Here is a 12,567-nt window from a genome sequence, read left to right as displayed (position 1 = left end):
TTTTTCTGTGCTCTTGGGTGTTTTCTTGTGGGAATGGTGTGGGATGCTTCAGGCCTGGCCTGGCCCCTTCCTGGTCCTGTTTCCCAGGCTGGAAGGATGCAGGCTGCTTTGGGATGCAGCTGAGGACCAGAGAGGGGATGGGAGAAGGGCGAGTCCCTGTCTGTATGGGTGTGTGCTGGGGGGTTGGTGGGGCAGAGCTCTGCTGCAGGGGCAGCCCTGAGCTGTTTTGGGTGTTTTGTTCCCCTTTCCCAGGGTCTGAGGAGGCTGAGAGCCTCTCCTCCATCCCAGCAGAAGGAATCTCCATAGAAGGCAAACGTTCTCCATGGCTGGAGCATTGGCCTTATGCCTGCCCAGCTCCTGCTCTGCTGCCTGTACTGCCCAAACCTCTCTGTGCCCTTATCTGTATCCATGGCAGTCCTGGGGCAGGGGCTGCTTTTCCCACTGGGAATCTCCGTGCAGGGGCCACGGGCTGTCCCTGCTGTGCTCAGGAGTCCCCATGGCCACTCCACATCCCTCCCACGCAGCTTCCCACCCCAGGGATCAGTGTTTTCCTCTCTCCCCAGCGCTTTGAGGGCAGTGCTGAGCCAAAGCAAGGAAAAAAAACTAGTAAAAGAAAAAAGGCAGGTCTAAAAATAGCCCCCAGTGCCTGGGAATGGACTCGTGCTGCTGCGGGAAGTGACTGGCTGGGGGCTGCCTGCACCAGGGGAGGGCTGCCAGCCCCTTCCCCTGGGATTCCTGCCCCAATCCCAGCTCCAGCAGGCCAGCTCTTCCCTCTGGCTCTGCCCCTGAGTGGAAACACTCACAGTGTGCAAGTGTGAGATGTAACACGGTGATTTGTGTCATTATCATCAATAGAAACAAGAATACTAAATCCAAAGTAAAGCATAAACATGAGACACAGGAAAATCTAATTTCATTATATTTGTTTAAATCACTTTGTAAATTGTTGATTTTTTTTTTAAATGTATTTTTATTATTTTAGTTGTACCCACTTTTATGTGTAAGGAAAATGTGAGCTTGTTTGGACATGAGCAGGCTTGTCCCTCACCTGCTTGCTAGGAGTGTGACCTGAGAACGTGTTTAAGCCTTGTCCAGACCTGGTGGGGGCTTGTAGCAGTGGAGGTTCTTGACCTCAGCCCACCAAGGATCTGCCTATAAAAGGGGCAGTGATCGGGAATAGGACAGATGTCTTGGCAGAGCACAGACTCCCCATATCCCCAGTGCTGCTTTGCCCATTCCTTATCAATAAACTAATAAATTGCCTTATTGATTGATCTACCCAATTGTAGTGAGTAATTTATAACACAAGGCTTTAAATTATAGAGCAGAATTTTTCCCTTTGTGTTTTTTTGTTGTTTGTTTTTGGCAGGGTTTTGTGGGCTTTTTGTTTGCTTTTTTTAAGCCTTTAGCACATGCATTAACATGGCCAGGCCATGAATAATTTAAACTCAGCTCTACTAAGCTTTTACTCAGGGACCTGCTCAGCTCAGAGCTAAAGTAGGTCAGGTCTGCTCTGAGGGTCCCTGGGGTCCCTTCCCTGGCTGGAGGGTGTGGCCACACGTGTGCCATGGCTCAGCCACATGTGCCATGGCTCAGCCACCTGTGTGTCACCCTGGCTGCCCGAAGGGATGCTCTGGGAGCTGATGCATGTCCCCAGAATATCCACATCAGCAGACAGGATGAAGCTCTGGGTGGGGCACAAGCTGTTGGCATCACCAGGGAGAGGGTGCAGCCCCTTGGCTCCTTTGGTGCCAATAGCCAAAGGAAAAACCTACTAGGGAATAGAGATGAGACTGAGGCTGGAAAAAATATGGATAGGGCAAAAAGGCTGCTCTTGTCATGTTCCTCTTTTCCTTGTTTTGAAGGTGGGACAAAAGATAAATCTTGGAGCTTTTGGACTCTTTTTGCCTGGACAGTGTGTGGTTTGGGCACTGAGGCAGCACAGTGGGAACAGAAACTCCAGCTGCCGTGATGCAGAAGGGCCTCTTGGCATGGCTGCAGTGGATAAGCTACTCCCACTGGGGTGATTAGACACTCTCACAGCCAGCCTGGGATGGGCACATCCAAAACTCTGCCCCTGCTGCAACCAGAGAGGCAGGAAGGGATTCAGGTCACCTCACACCTGGGTCCATCCAGTGATGTGCTGGTCACGGGAGCTCCTGTCTCTCAGTCAGGGGCAACTCACAGCACTCAGCTCCCCTTGTGTCCCACACACCTCTGCTGACAGTTAAGGGTCCCCAGATGCAGCTCAGTCATGCAGGTGATGATTGGTGCCTTTCCCCCATTTCTTCAGGAAATGCAATGAAGAAAATTCAAAGGCTTTTGTAAAGGGTCAAACCCCAGCAATTCTCATCTGCTGGTCTGTGCCAGCACTGCTGCCACTGTCCCCTTTCCTGTCCTGTCTCAGGCCAAAGCCTTTAATGGCTGGAGATCATTTTGAACATTACTGATGTTGTTATCCAACTGCCTGTTGTTTATCCACCAGGCAGAGAGCAATGGCCTCAGCTGTAAGGAAATGTCTGAGAGCCCCAGCTCTGTTCTGCAGCAGGATTGAGCAGCTACTGCTCCCTGCTGATTTCCAGGAATCATAGAATCACAGAATTTTTGGAAGGCTGGAAGAGCCCTCTAAGACCATGGAGTGCATCCATTCCCAGCACTGCCAGGTCCACCACTGAACCAGCATTCCCAGGCACCACATCTTTGAACAGTTCCAGGGATGGTGACTCCACTACTGCCCTCTCTCCACACTCTCACAGCTCCAAAAATACCTCTGCTCTCTCCCTGCCAAGCACCAATTATTCTCTAATGCAGCAACAAGTCTGTAGAGACCTGGAACTGGCATCCCATCCCCGTGGAATGACACAGGTGATAAACAACTGATGCCAAAGGGATCATGTAACAAAATACACCCCAAAAATAACTGCTGGGGAAAGGTGAGGGGGAGCAGGTCCCACCCCAAAGTGATAGATGACATCCCAGAGAGGCCTTGGGACTCAAGTTGTTGCTTTGATGGGTTATTAATTACAGGAAGTAATTCCATCACGGTTAAAAAATCCATCGGGTCAGTTCCACAAACAAAAGCTGCTCTGAGCCAGTCAGGCTTTAGCAGTGTTGTTGTTTGGGGTGGTGTGATGGGACACTCCCGGTTGCAGTGTCACCAGAGGGCAGTTTGGCAGGAAAGCCAGGAGGTGGCATACCAGACCTGAGACAGGACTCACAGCGCTCCAGCAGGAGCTCCACAGCAGTCTGCATGGAGAGAGGAGGAAAACCTGCATGATTCTGTCCTGCACTTTCTTCTCCTCTTGGGATGGGGAGAGCAGAGATGCTTTAGGCAAAAAAGCACTATATTAAGTTTATAGAGGAAAATATTTTATTTTCTCAGGTCAGCTGTTATCAAAAATACACCAAATACACTGTTATTGTTATCAAAAATACACCGATTTTGGGCTGGAACGGGACAGGATGGGGGTGTTGCTGAGGTGGGACTGTCACCACTCAGGCCAATCTTGGCTTGTTCCAGCTGAGTCTGGGAATCCCCTGAGGCTGCTGCTGTCCCTCTCTGCTTGCCTCTCCCATGCATAGCTCCTGCTGTTACTCATTTAACTCAAAAAGAAGAAGTGTGGTGGCTCCTGGGATGACACAGCCATGACACACTCGGCTCTCTGTGGAGTGACAAGCTGCGCAGCTCCTTTGGCGAGTGAGAGGGCAGGAGCAGCAGTGTCACCCCTGTGTGGGGACAGCCAGCAGATGGCACTGGGAGGCGGCTCGGGACACGCTGGGATGCCTGAAGGGAGGAGAAGCCACTGCTGCACAGGCAGGAGACCAAGAAGAAGCAGCTGCAGCCACCCCTGGGACAGGGGAACACCAGCTCCTGATGAAAACCTGGAAGGTTTGTTTCTCCAGATACATCTAAAATGTGCTGCTCTCCTGGGTGCTCAGGTCGGGAGAAATCCCAGCTTTTCCCCCAGGATGCAGATGGGCTGGAGTCTCCAGAGTGTTGGTCCTGCTGTGGGAAGCCAGAGCTCTCCCATTCCCTCCATTTCCCAGGCTCCCTAGGCATGGAGAGCATGCCTCATCTCCTGGGCTTCAGGTGAGACTCACCTGGTGCTTCATCCACTGAGCATCATCCAGTGAGACTCACCTGGTGGGTTTCATCCCCTGGGCATCGTCCAGTGACACTCACCTGGTGGGTTTCATCCATTGGGCATCATCCAGTGACACTCACCTGGTGTGCTCCATCCATTGGGAATCATCCAGTGACACTCACCTGGTGTGCTCCATCCATTGGGCATCATCCAGTGACACTCACCTGGTGGGTTTCATCCATTGGGAATCATCCAGTGACACTCACTTGGTGGGTTTCATCCACTAGGCATCGTCCAGTGACACTCACCTGGTGGGTTTCATCCCCTGGGCATCATCCAGTGACACTCACCTGGTGCTCCATCCACTGGGCATCATCCAGTGACACTCACCTGGTGGGTTTCATCCCCTGGGCATCATCCCTGGGCTTTTTCCTTTGGCTTCACCTGCTGGGCACATTCCTTTCATGCTCCTCTGGGTGCCAGGAGTGAGTCTGACCTCCTGAATCTCTCCTGGGCTCCAAGTCTGCACGCTGCTTTCCCAGGACAGGAGCTCCAGCAGGCAAAGGGAGAGTGGCAGCTTGTGCCAGTCTGTTAAAGCCAAAGGAGCAACTGGTTAAAGGCAATTACAGCAGCAGTTACAGGCTGGTCCCACCACTGATGTGTTTCTTGCTGTCCTTGGCACAGTGCTGAGGGCTGGGTTGGTTGCTCAGGGCTCTCTGTGTGTGACAATGTGCTCCCCCTCATGGCACAGCTACAAGTGCTCTTCTCTCCGTGGTGGAAAGACAGCAAGACCTACCCACCCTCCACTGGAGTCACTCAGAATGTGCTGGAGTTTCCCAGGGAAATATGGGGAGGGGTTGGAGCACCAGGAGCAGCTGAGGGGGCTGGGGAGGCTCAGAGGGACCTTCTGGCTCTGCACAACTCCCTGACAGGAGGGGCAGCCAGGTGGGGATCAGGCTCTGCTCCCAGGGAACAGGGACAGGATGAGAGGAAATGGCCTCAAGTCACACCAGGGGAGGCTTAGAATGGATATTAGGGAAAAATTCTTCACTGAAAGGATGGCCAAGCACAGGAACAGGATGCCCAGGGCAGTGATGGAGTCACCATCCCTGGAAATGTTCAAGAATTGTGTGGATGAGGCACTTGGGGATATGGTTTAGTGGTGAACACAGGAGTGTTGGGAGAACAGACTGGATCATCTCAGAGGCTTTTCCCAGCCCAAACAATTCCATAATTCTGTGATCCTGTTCCAGCCTTGCTTTTGTGCCCCAAGCACTTAAATGCTGATGAGGACCAAACAGGGTAAAATTTGATTAATTAAATACCCCAATTTTAGGTTGCCCTCTGGTGTAGCACATTGATGTGGGCTGGGAATCAGTAAGGAAATACTGCTTTTCCATGGAAGTTGATGCTTGTAGGTAGTTGCCTCTTTAGGGGCAATTTTTGGGAATTTGAGAGAAATATTTCTCATGTGGATCAGCCTGGCTGTGCCAGTATCCTCCTGAAATGCAGTAACTGGATTTGAACAGACCATTTTGACATGAGCCTACTTCCTCAATATTTACCAAGGAAACCTTTACCTGGAAACCCAAGGGACCACTGTGCCTGTTGTCTTGGTTTCTTTTCTTAAAAAACCACAAAAAACAAAAAAGCAGGGAAAAAAAAAAAAAAGGTGGGGGGAGGGGGAAAGAAAAAAGATAAAAGAAAAAAAAAGCAAATTCTGAAAAATTTGCCACTAATCTAAAAATTCCAGGGTATCTCTTGGGATGATATGCTGAATTCCTGTGATGGATTTGGCTTTATTAAACAGACATGGAAAGCCTATATCCAATATATAATTTTTTTTTAAAGTGATTAATATGGAATCTCAAAGACTATGTGAGTATTTAATGGGAGGAATGGGAAATGGGAGGAATTCCAGTTGGATCCAAGAGAAAAAATTTACATTGAGAACAGCAGAGTGACTGGGGAGGGTATGGAGCAGTGGGGAGGGGGTCTCTTCATCCTTGGAGACCTCCAGAATTGCCCCCAACTAAAAAATTCCTTGTTTCTTGCAATTTAGGGGACACTGCATGGGAGAGGGGTAACTCTGGTCTCTCAGGCCACAGTCAGTAGTCATTTATCACTCAATAAAAGAGGATGAACAGATACTTTTTCTTTAAAAATGTTTCTAGCTGAGTGAAAATTTTCTATTGTTTTAGGGATTCAATATATAACACTGAATGCAGACAATGTTTTCCAGAAGGTTTAAACCTTTCCAGAGTGTTTGAGCACTTTTTGTTGTTCTCTTCTCTTCATGCCTGCCCTTAAATAAAAGCATAATATAATACAAAACTGGAAGGTGACAACTTCTTTTTAATCTGTTTGCATTCTTAAAAAGATTATTGCAAACAGACACACAGATCCCAAGCCAGTAAGTACACCTTGGGTTTCTAAAGAAAATATGTTGTGGTGAGGAAAAGGTGATGTCCCAGCAGTGTGTGTTTGTGTATGGGATCAGAGCAAATTTGCATGGAAGGCTGTTGAGATAGAAAGTGAAAGCAAGTGCTGGTGAGCACTTTGGCATGAGCACTGAAAAAACACCAAAGGTTTTATCATGTTTTTCTCAGTGGAAATAATCAGAATTATGAGCTTTTCCTTTCTGGGCAAAGTTTCAGGCATGAATGTCAGACCTTGGAGCTCCAAGGATGGAGAGGGATTGATCCCAGCCAACACCAGGATGAGAGAGGGGAGAGCTGGGCAGAGCTGTTCAGGTTTAAAACATCCCTGAGCCACCATGCTCTGTGCAGTGGGCTGTGGAAAATAGTATTTTTGTAACTACTTACATTTAATTTAGTGTCTCTTCCTCTGAGGATAGCCCTGCATGGATGAGGCAGGGTGCAAGGCAGCATTTTGGGACAGCCCCAGAAGAAAAGCCAAATGGTGGAGCACTGCTGGGAGTAGTGAGGAACAGCATCTCCAAACCTGTGATGACATGCAAGGACAGGAGACATCTCCCCTGAGATAAAGGAGCAGTGATGAACACCTTCCCTTGGACCAGCTGTGCCACAAAACCATCCCAGAAAGAGCAGAGGACTGGGGTGAACCCTGGCAAACCATGTGGGGCCCAAGCTGTGCCCAGTAACAGATCTCAAGGATGGACACTCCTTGGAAATGCCAACTGGTGTCAAAGCACTCAGCAGTCTTTGTTTTGTACTTAGGAGATGTGCCCTGGCTTGCCCACAGAAATGCCACTGCTGCTCAGAGCAGAGCTCTTGGGTAAACACAGGCAAACCCAACCTGCTCAGTGCAAGTTCTGGGGTGGAGGGACACACATGCTCATGCCCAGAGAGTGCTCCTAGCTACACCTTCCCTACCTCCCTCTCCCATGGATTTTGGATGGATTTTCATATCCCTTCTCTCCATCACTTGCATCACACTCTTTTACTCCTTTTCTAGGATCTCCTGCTACGGTGATATTTCTGGTCACTATTGAAAGATGTAAACTCTTAGTGGGGGAAACAGGTCAGCTGGTTAAGATAATTTAGAAAATATTCCTCTAGGGCAAATACAGGCTTTACATCAGCACTGATGCTTATTTGACTAAGGCCTTTAGGAGCAGAGCCTGGGCTGAAAGCCTTGTTCTGGTGGTTTGAACAAACAAGTAGATCATTGAATCACAGAATCATGGAATATCCTGAGTTGGAAGGGATGCAGTCCAACTCCTTGCCCTGCACAGGACAACTCAATAATCACCCCATGCATCTGAGATCATTGTCCAAATGCTTCTGGTGATAGTCCACAATGTGCAACCTGTGAGCCTGAGGAACTGGGACAGTGCTTGACTCCCATGGAGGCTAGAGATGAAGTTGGAGAGGAATTCTAGCAGACTCTGGAATGAAAGGTGTCTGTATCATCAATAAAATTGTACTTCAAGGAGAAGGGGATCAGAGCAGGCAGGTGGGGCACAGCAGCACTGCTAAGAGAACAGTGCTGGTGCATGGACATGGAAGGGTGGCAATGTCAGAGCAAGGAAGGAAGTCGTTTGGGAGGCTTTAAAACAGATTATCAAGAAGCTCTTGCTGATTGTAAAGCAGTTTTAAAACTGCAGATACCTGGGAGAAGAGAGAAGTGCTGTCCATGGGCACACAGAGCAGGAGCTAGTCACAAAGCAAAGCAGAGGTTCTGTGGGTTATGACCTTGACCCTGACCTGCACCAAACTCCTGGCTGACTCTGGCAGTCTGCACCCTGCCCTGGCACAGTCTGCCAGTCTCCAGCATGACTCACAGAGCTGCAGGATTTACGGGAAAGCACACACTAAAAATTCCAGTGTCAGCCACCACCAACATCCCAGATCCTGCACTGCCATCCAGACAAGGCTGATTTGCAGGAGAGTTTGGCTGGGAGCTCTGCATTTCTGGGGTGAATGTGCAGTGCAGAGGAGCCACTGTGCTCCTGTCACACCTCAGGCTTGGGGACAGGGTGCTTATCCTGCAGGGAACAGCCATCTCTTCAGGAAGGGCAAACACACACACCTTCCTGCTCTTAAAATTTTGGCACTTGGTCCCTAAATGTTTGTCTCAAAAGGACATGTCAAATGCTTTCCTGGGATGTTTCTCTGGAGACAATTGATGGGATGGTATGAGGTGTGATGCCTAATCAGCAGGCAGAGCTGAGAGCAGGAGTGGACAAGGAAGTAAGGACTGAGGATGGCTTCTGTGGAAATTACAAATCTGAGTATGCAAACAACTCCATGTTTAGTAAATACTCGACTGACAGAGTCATGGCATTTGTAGAAGAGGTGGAGGGAGCAGTGGCATGTACATGAGGGTGTGGATGAAAATCTTGACCCAGAACAGAACAATAATGCAAAAACTTACAACCAGCAGTCACAAAGGCTTCCAGGGCCTTCTTCTCCCATTGGATTATTTGATTATTATTTCAGAATCTAATTGTCCCACTTGGAGCTATTCCATAGGATTACTGAACTTCATCCTAATCCAGCCCTACCACTCAAGGTCCCTTTGGTTCAGAGGGGAGATAAGACTGTCACAGAATGGTGGCTTTACAGCTGAGGTACAGTTACCACAGTTAGCACTGTAATAACTAATTGATCTATTTTTCCAACTCTGTCAAAGGTGATGGTAGATCTTGGACAGGCACCTTAGAATTTTTTGTGTCACTTCAGGAGAAATCACTTTGATGAATTTGGTCAGAAATAGAGTTGTGGTGTTGGGATGTGGAAGAAGCTCCAGAGTGATCCTGTTGAGGGTGACAACTCCTCCAAGGCAAACACAAGAATCCTTCATAAGGAACTAAGGGGAGGAGAAGAGGAGCCTCTGCCTCCAGTGTGAGTCCTGCTTGGGCTGTGCATGGAGATGGAGAGCTCATGCAGATGGAGAGACTCAGCCCAGGCTACAGAGATTTCAGCCCTCTGGTTGTATCTTGCAGCAAGCAGAGGCTTGCCCTGACATCTGAACTTACAGCAGCTATTTGGCCACTCCACACAGGGTCCCCAGGACATCACCCTGAGGCTCTCCTGGCTGTGGCATGCTGAAGGATCACTGCAGGAATCCCTGGGTTCCAGGCACTGTCCTCCCCCTCCATGGGGATGGGTGGGTGTGTGACCTGCGAGGCTGCTTTTTATTTTGGGGAGTTCATCCTCCAAGACACAGGGATGCATCTCCCCAGGTTGTGTCCCCCCTTTCCTCACTGAGTTAGTTCTGAGCTGTTTTACAGTTTGCACACAAGGAAAATACACACTGAATTTGACTGCTGCAAGTGAACTGAGTTATATTCATGTCAACAAAGCACCCACCTCCTTACCCAGACATAATGATCCTGAGCATAGACTAAACAGGCAAACACTTGGTGCAGTTAATGTGAAGTGGCTCTGGGAATAAGGGTTGTTGTGAGAGGTCACACCATGGCTATGACACAATCCCACAGCACTGCTCTTGTGTGCCTGGGGGAATGTGAATTGCTGCCTTGCCAGTGAAAGCTGGACACCCACACACAGGTGGAAGAGAAGTTAATTAGGACTAAGTCCTAAGTGTGTTTTGCCTTTGGGTGGCAGTCCAGAGGGCTTGTCAGACAATACTGAAGGCAAATGAAGAGAAATGGACCATGGCAAGGTCTTCAGAACATCTTTTAAAGGAGGATCTTGGAGAGATTTGTGGTGGCTGGGGAAGTCCTTGTGGTCCTGAAGGAAGAGCAGGCTCAGCAGGCACAGACAGCAAAATCTGGCAGAGAAAACATGGAAGTGTGAAGAGAATCTGATTCAGAAAGGAAGTGGGAAAGAGAAGGGAAGAAAATTGAAGGCAAAGTGCTGACCATTCTGACAGGGAGGAGCAGAAGGGCTGAAGGAACCAGTTTCCCAACAAAAAGTCACTTTTTGCCCAAAGGCTGGCAAGGGACTGATGTGAGAACCCAAAGGACTTTTATCATAGAAAGAGCCCTGAGTTCCCAGTGAAGCTCCCAGACCATACCTCCAGCATTTTTTTCCAATTTAGGGAGCCCAGGCATCAGTCTGTGCTGTGCTTGTAGAGCTGCAGGATTTCATGGTCAATCCCATGCAGATAATTTGTGTGGCAAGTCAAGTCTGGAGGCAAATACACCCTAAAAAGGAAAGGCACAAACAGGTGCCCTGAGAAAACAAGCATATCCACGAAGGAAGCTTTTCCCCACCTTTCTATACAATGCAAATATTCTTTCTTCCATTGATGTGGCAGGAATTATATTGCTGTGTAAACACTGAGAAAGGTATTTTGTCACAGCCTCCAGTTCCTGTGAACTTGCTTCCCTTCCCTCAGAATAACTGCAGCGATGACACTCAGCCAGTAAATGTTCCAGGAAATGACCCTGGAAGGGGAAAAAAATGCATCAGACTTCATGTGCCTGGGAGGTGAAACACTTTTAGGGAAAGTAAATTCATAAATATATCTATTCATGTGAGGAGGAGGACAAAATAACATTAGAAACACAGGCCATTCTTTAGCTGGTTCTGACAATTTTACATGATAAATCCTGTATATTTTCTATTTTTCTAAGGAAGTCAAGCTTGGAAAGCTTTCAGCTACAGAATGTTCTTAGAATGCTCTTCCCTCTGGTGACCTCTGACAGGACCTGAGGGAACAGCTGGAGCTGTGTCAGGGGAGGGTTAGGTTGAATATGAGGAAAAGGTTCTTCCTCAGAGGGTGGCTGGCACTGAACATTCCCCAGGGAATGTCACAGCTCCAGGAGTGTTTGGACAACACTCTCAGGCACAGGGTGGGATTGTTGGAGTGTCCTGTGCAGGGACAGGACTTGGACTCAATGGTTCTTGTGGGTACCTTAAACCTGGATATTCCATAATTCCATGATTCAATGACAGTGGAGGGGATAATCTATTTGAGATGTTTGTCAACTCCATTTGAGCAGAAAACATCTTTTCCCCAAAACCCAGGATCCCTGAAGTCTGAATTTTTTCCCCCAAAAAGCTATTTCTGCAGCTGAGAAACCACATTCCAATTGTGTCATGTCCAGGGAAGCTCACAGACCACATTTTATTGAATTTTAGCCAAAGTGCAGAGTGCAGTGTCACCAGCATGGCCTGGAGCTGGAGCTGAGGCTGGGATGGGAGATGGAAGCAGCACCTGGAGCAGAGGTGGGGCTGGAATAGGAGCAGGGGCTGGAATTGGAGCTGCAGCTAGAACCTGGAGTTGGAGGGGTGAGGCTGAGTGAAAAACAGAACAGCACTTCAGGATTTTAGTTTAATAGGGAATAAAATAAGAGACAAAAGTCCAGTGCTCCTGGCAAACAGCCAAAGAACACACCAGTAGTTCCTGTAATGTTATCTTTATACTGTTATAGTCCCTGTAGTGTTATCTTTATACTGTTACATTGCTGAGGTACATGCATATTCATACAGTCCACACATTATTCAAGCATTCTTGTGAACTGTTTGATGCTAAATTCTTCTGTTTGGGTTCTTCATGCTCTGGCTTATCTGTGTGACATCCTGTGTGTCAAGTTAATATATTTGATTCCTCCTTGTGTCTTCATGCTGTTGTTTTACGTCCCTTGATAAGGATTTAGCACGTCCTCTTTAAATTTAACATGGTATTTTCTAACTGTCCTCTGGTGCTCTGGTTTGTGTCATGGTTATCACTTGGAGAATTCAGTCAGTGGAGAAGGGGGGTAACATGACTGCCTTACACTGTTTTGGTTACATAGAGGTATTTAACACCCAGTGTTTAGTTAAGGCCCATAATATCATATATTCACCACACTACTATTTCTATAAGCTATGCAGTACATATTTAAACTGGTAGATTACGTTCTACTAACAAAAAGGTAAATAAAGGTATAAATAATACTATACCTAAATACTTATGATCAATGCAGAAACTAATGAATAAATGTGAAAGCCAATATCATATTGCAGTCTCTTTTTTAACAGCTGGAACTGGACTGGGACCCAGGGCTGGAGCAGGCACAGGTGCTGGAGCTGGGACTGGTGCT

Source organism: Oenanthe melanoleuca, chromosome 10 (assembly GCF_029582105.1).
Source record: "Oenanthe melanoleuca isolate GR-GAL-2019-014 chromosome 10, OMel1.0, whole genome shotgun sequence".
NCBI lineage: Eukaryota > Metazoa > Chordata > Aves > Passeriformes > Muscicapidae > Oenanthe > Oenanthe melanoleuca.
This window is presented reverse-complemented; position numbering follows the sequence as displayed.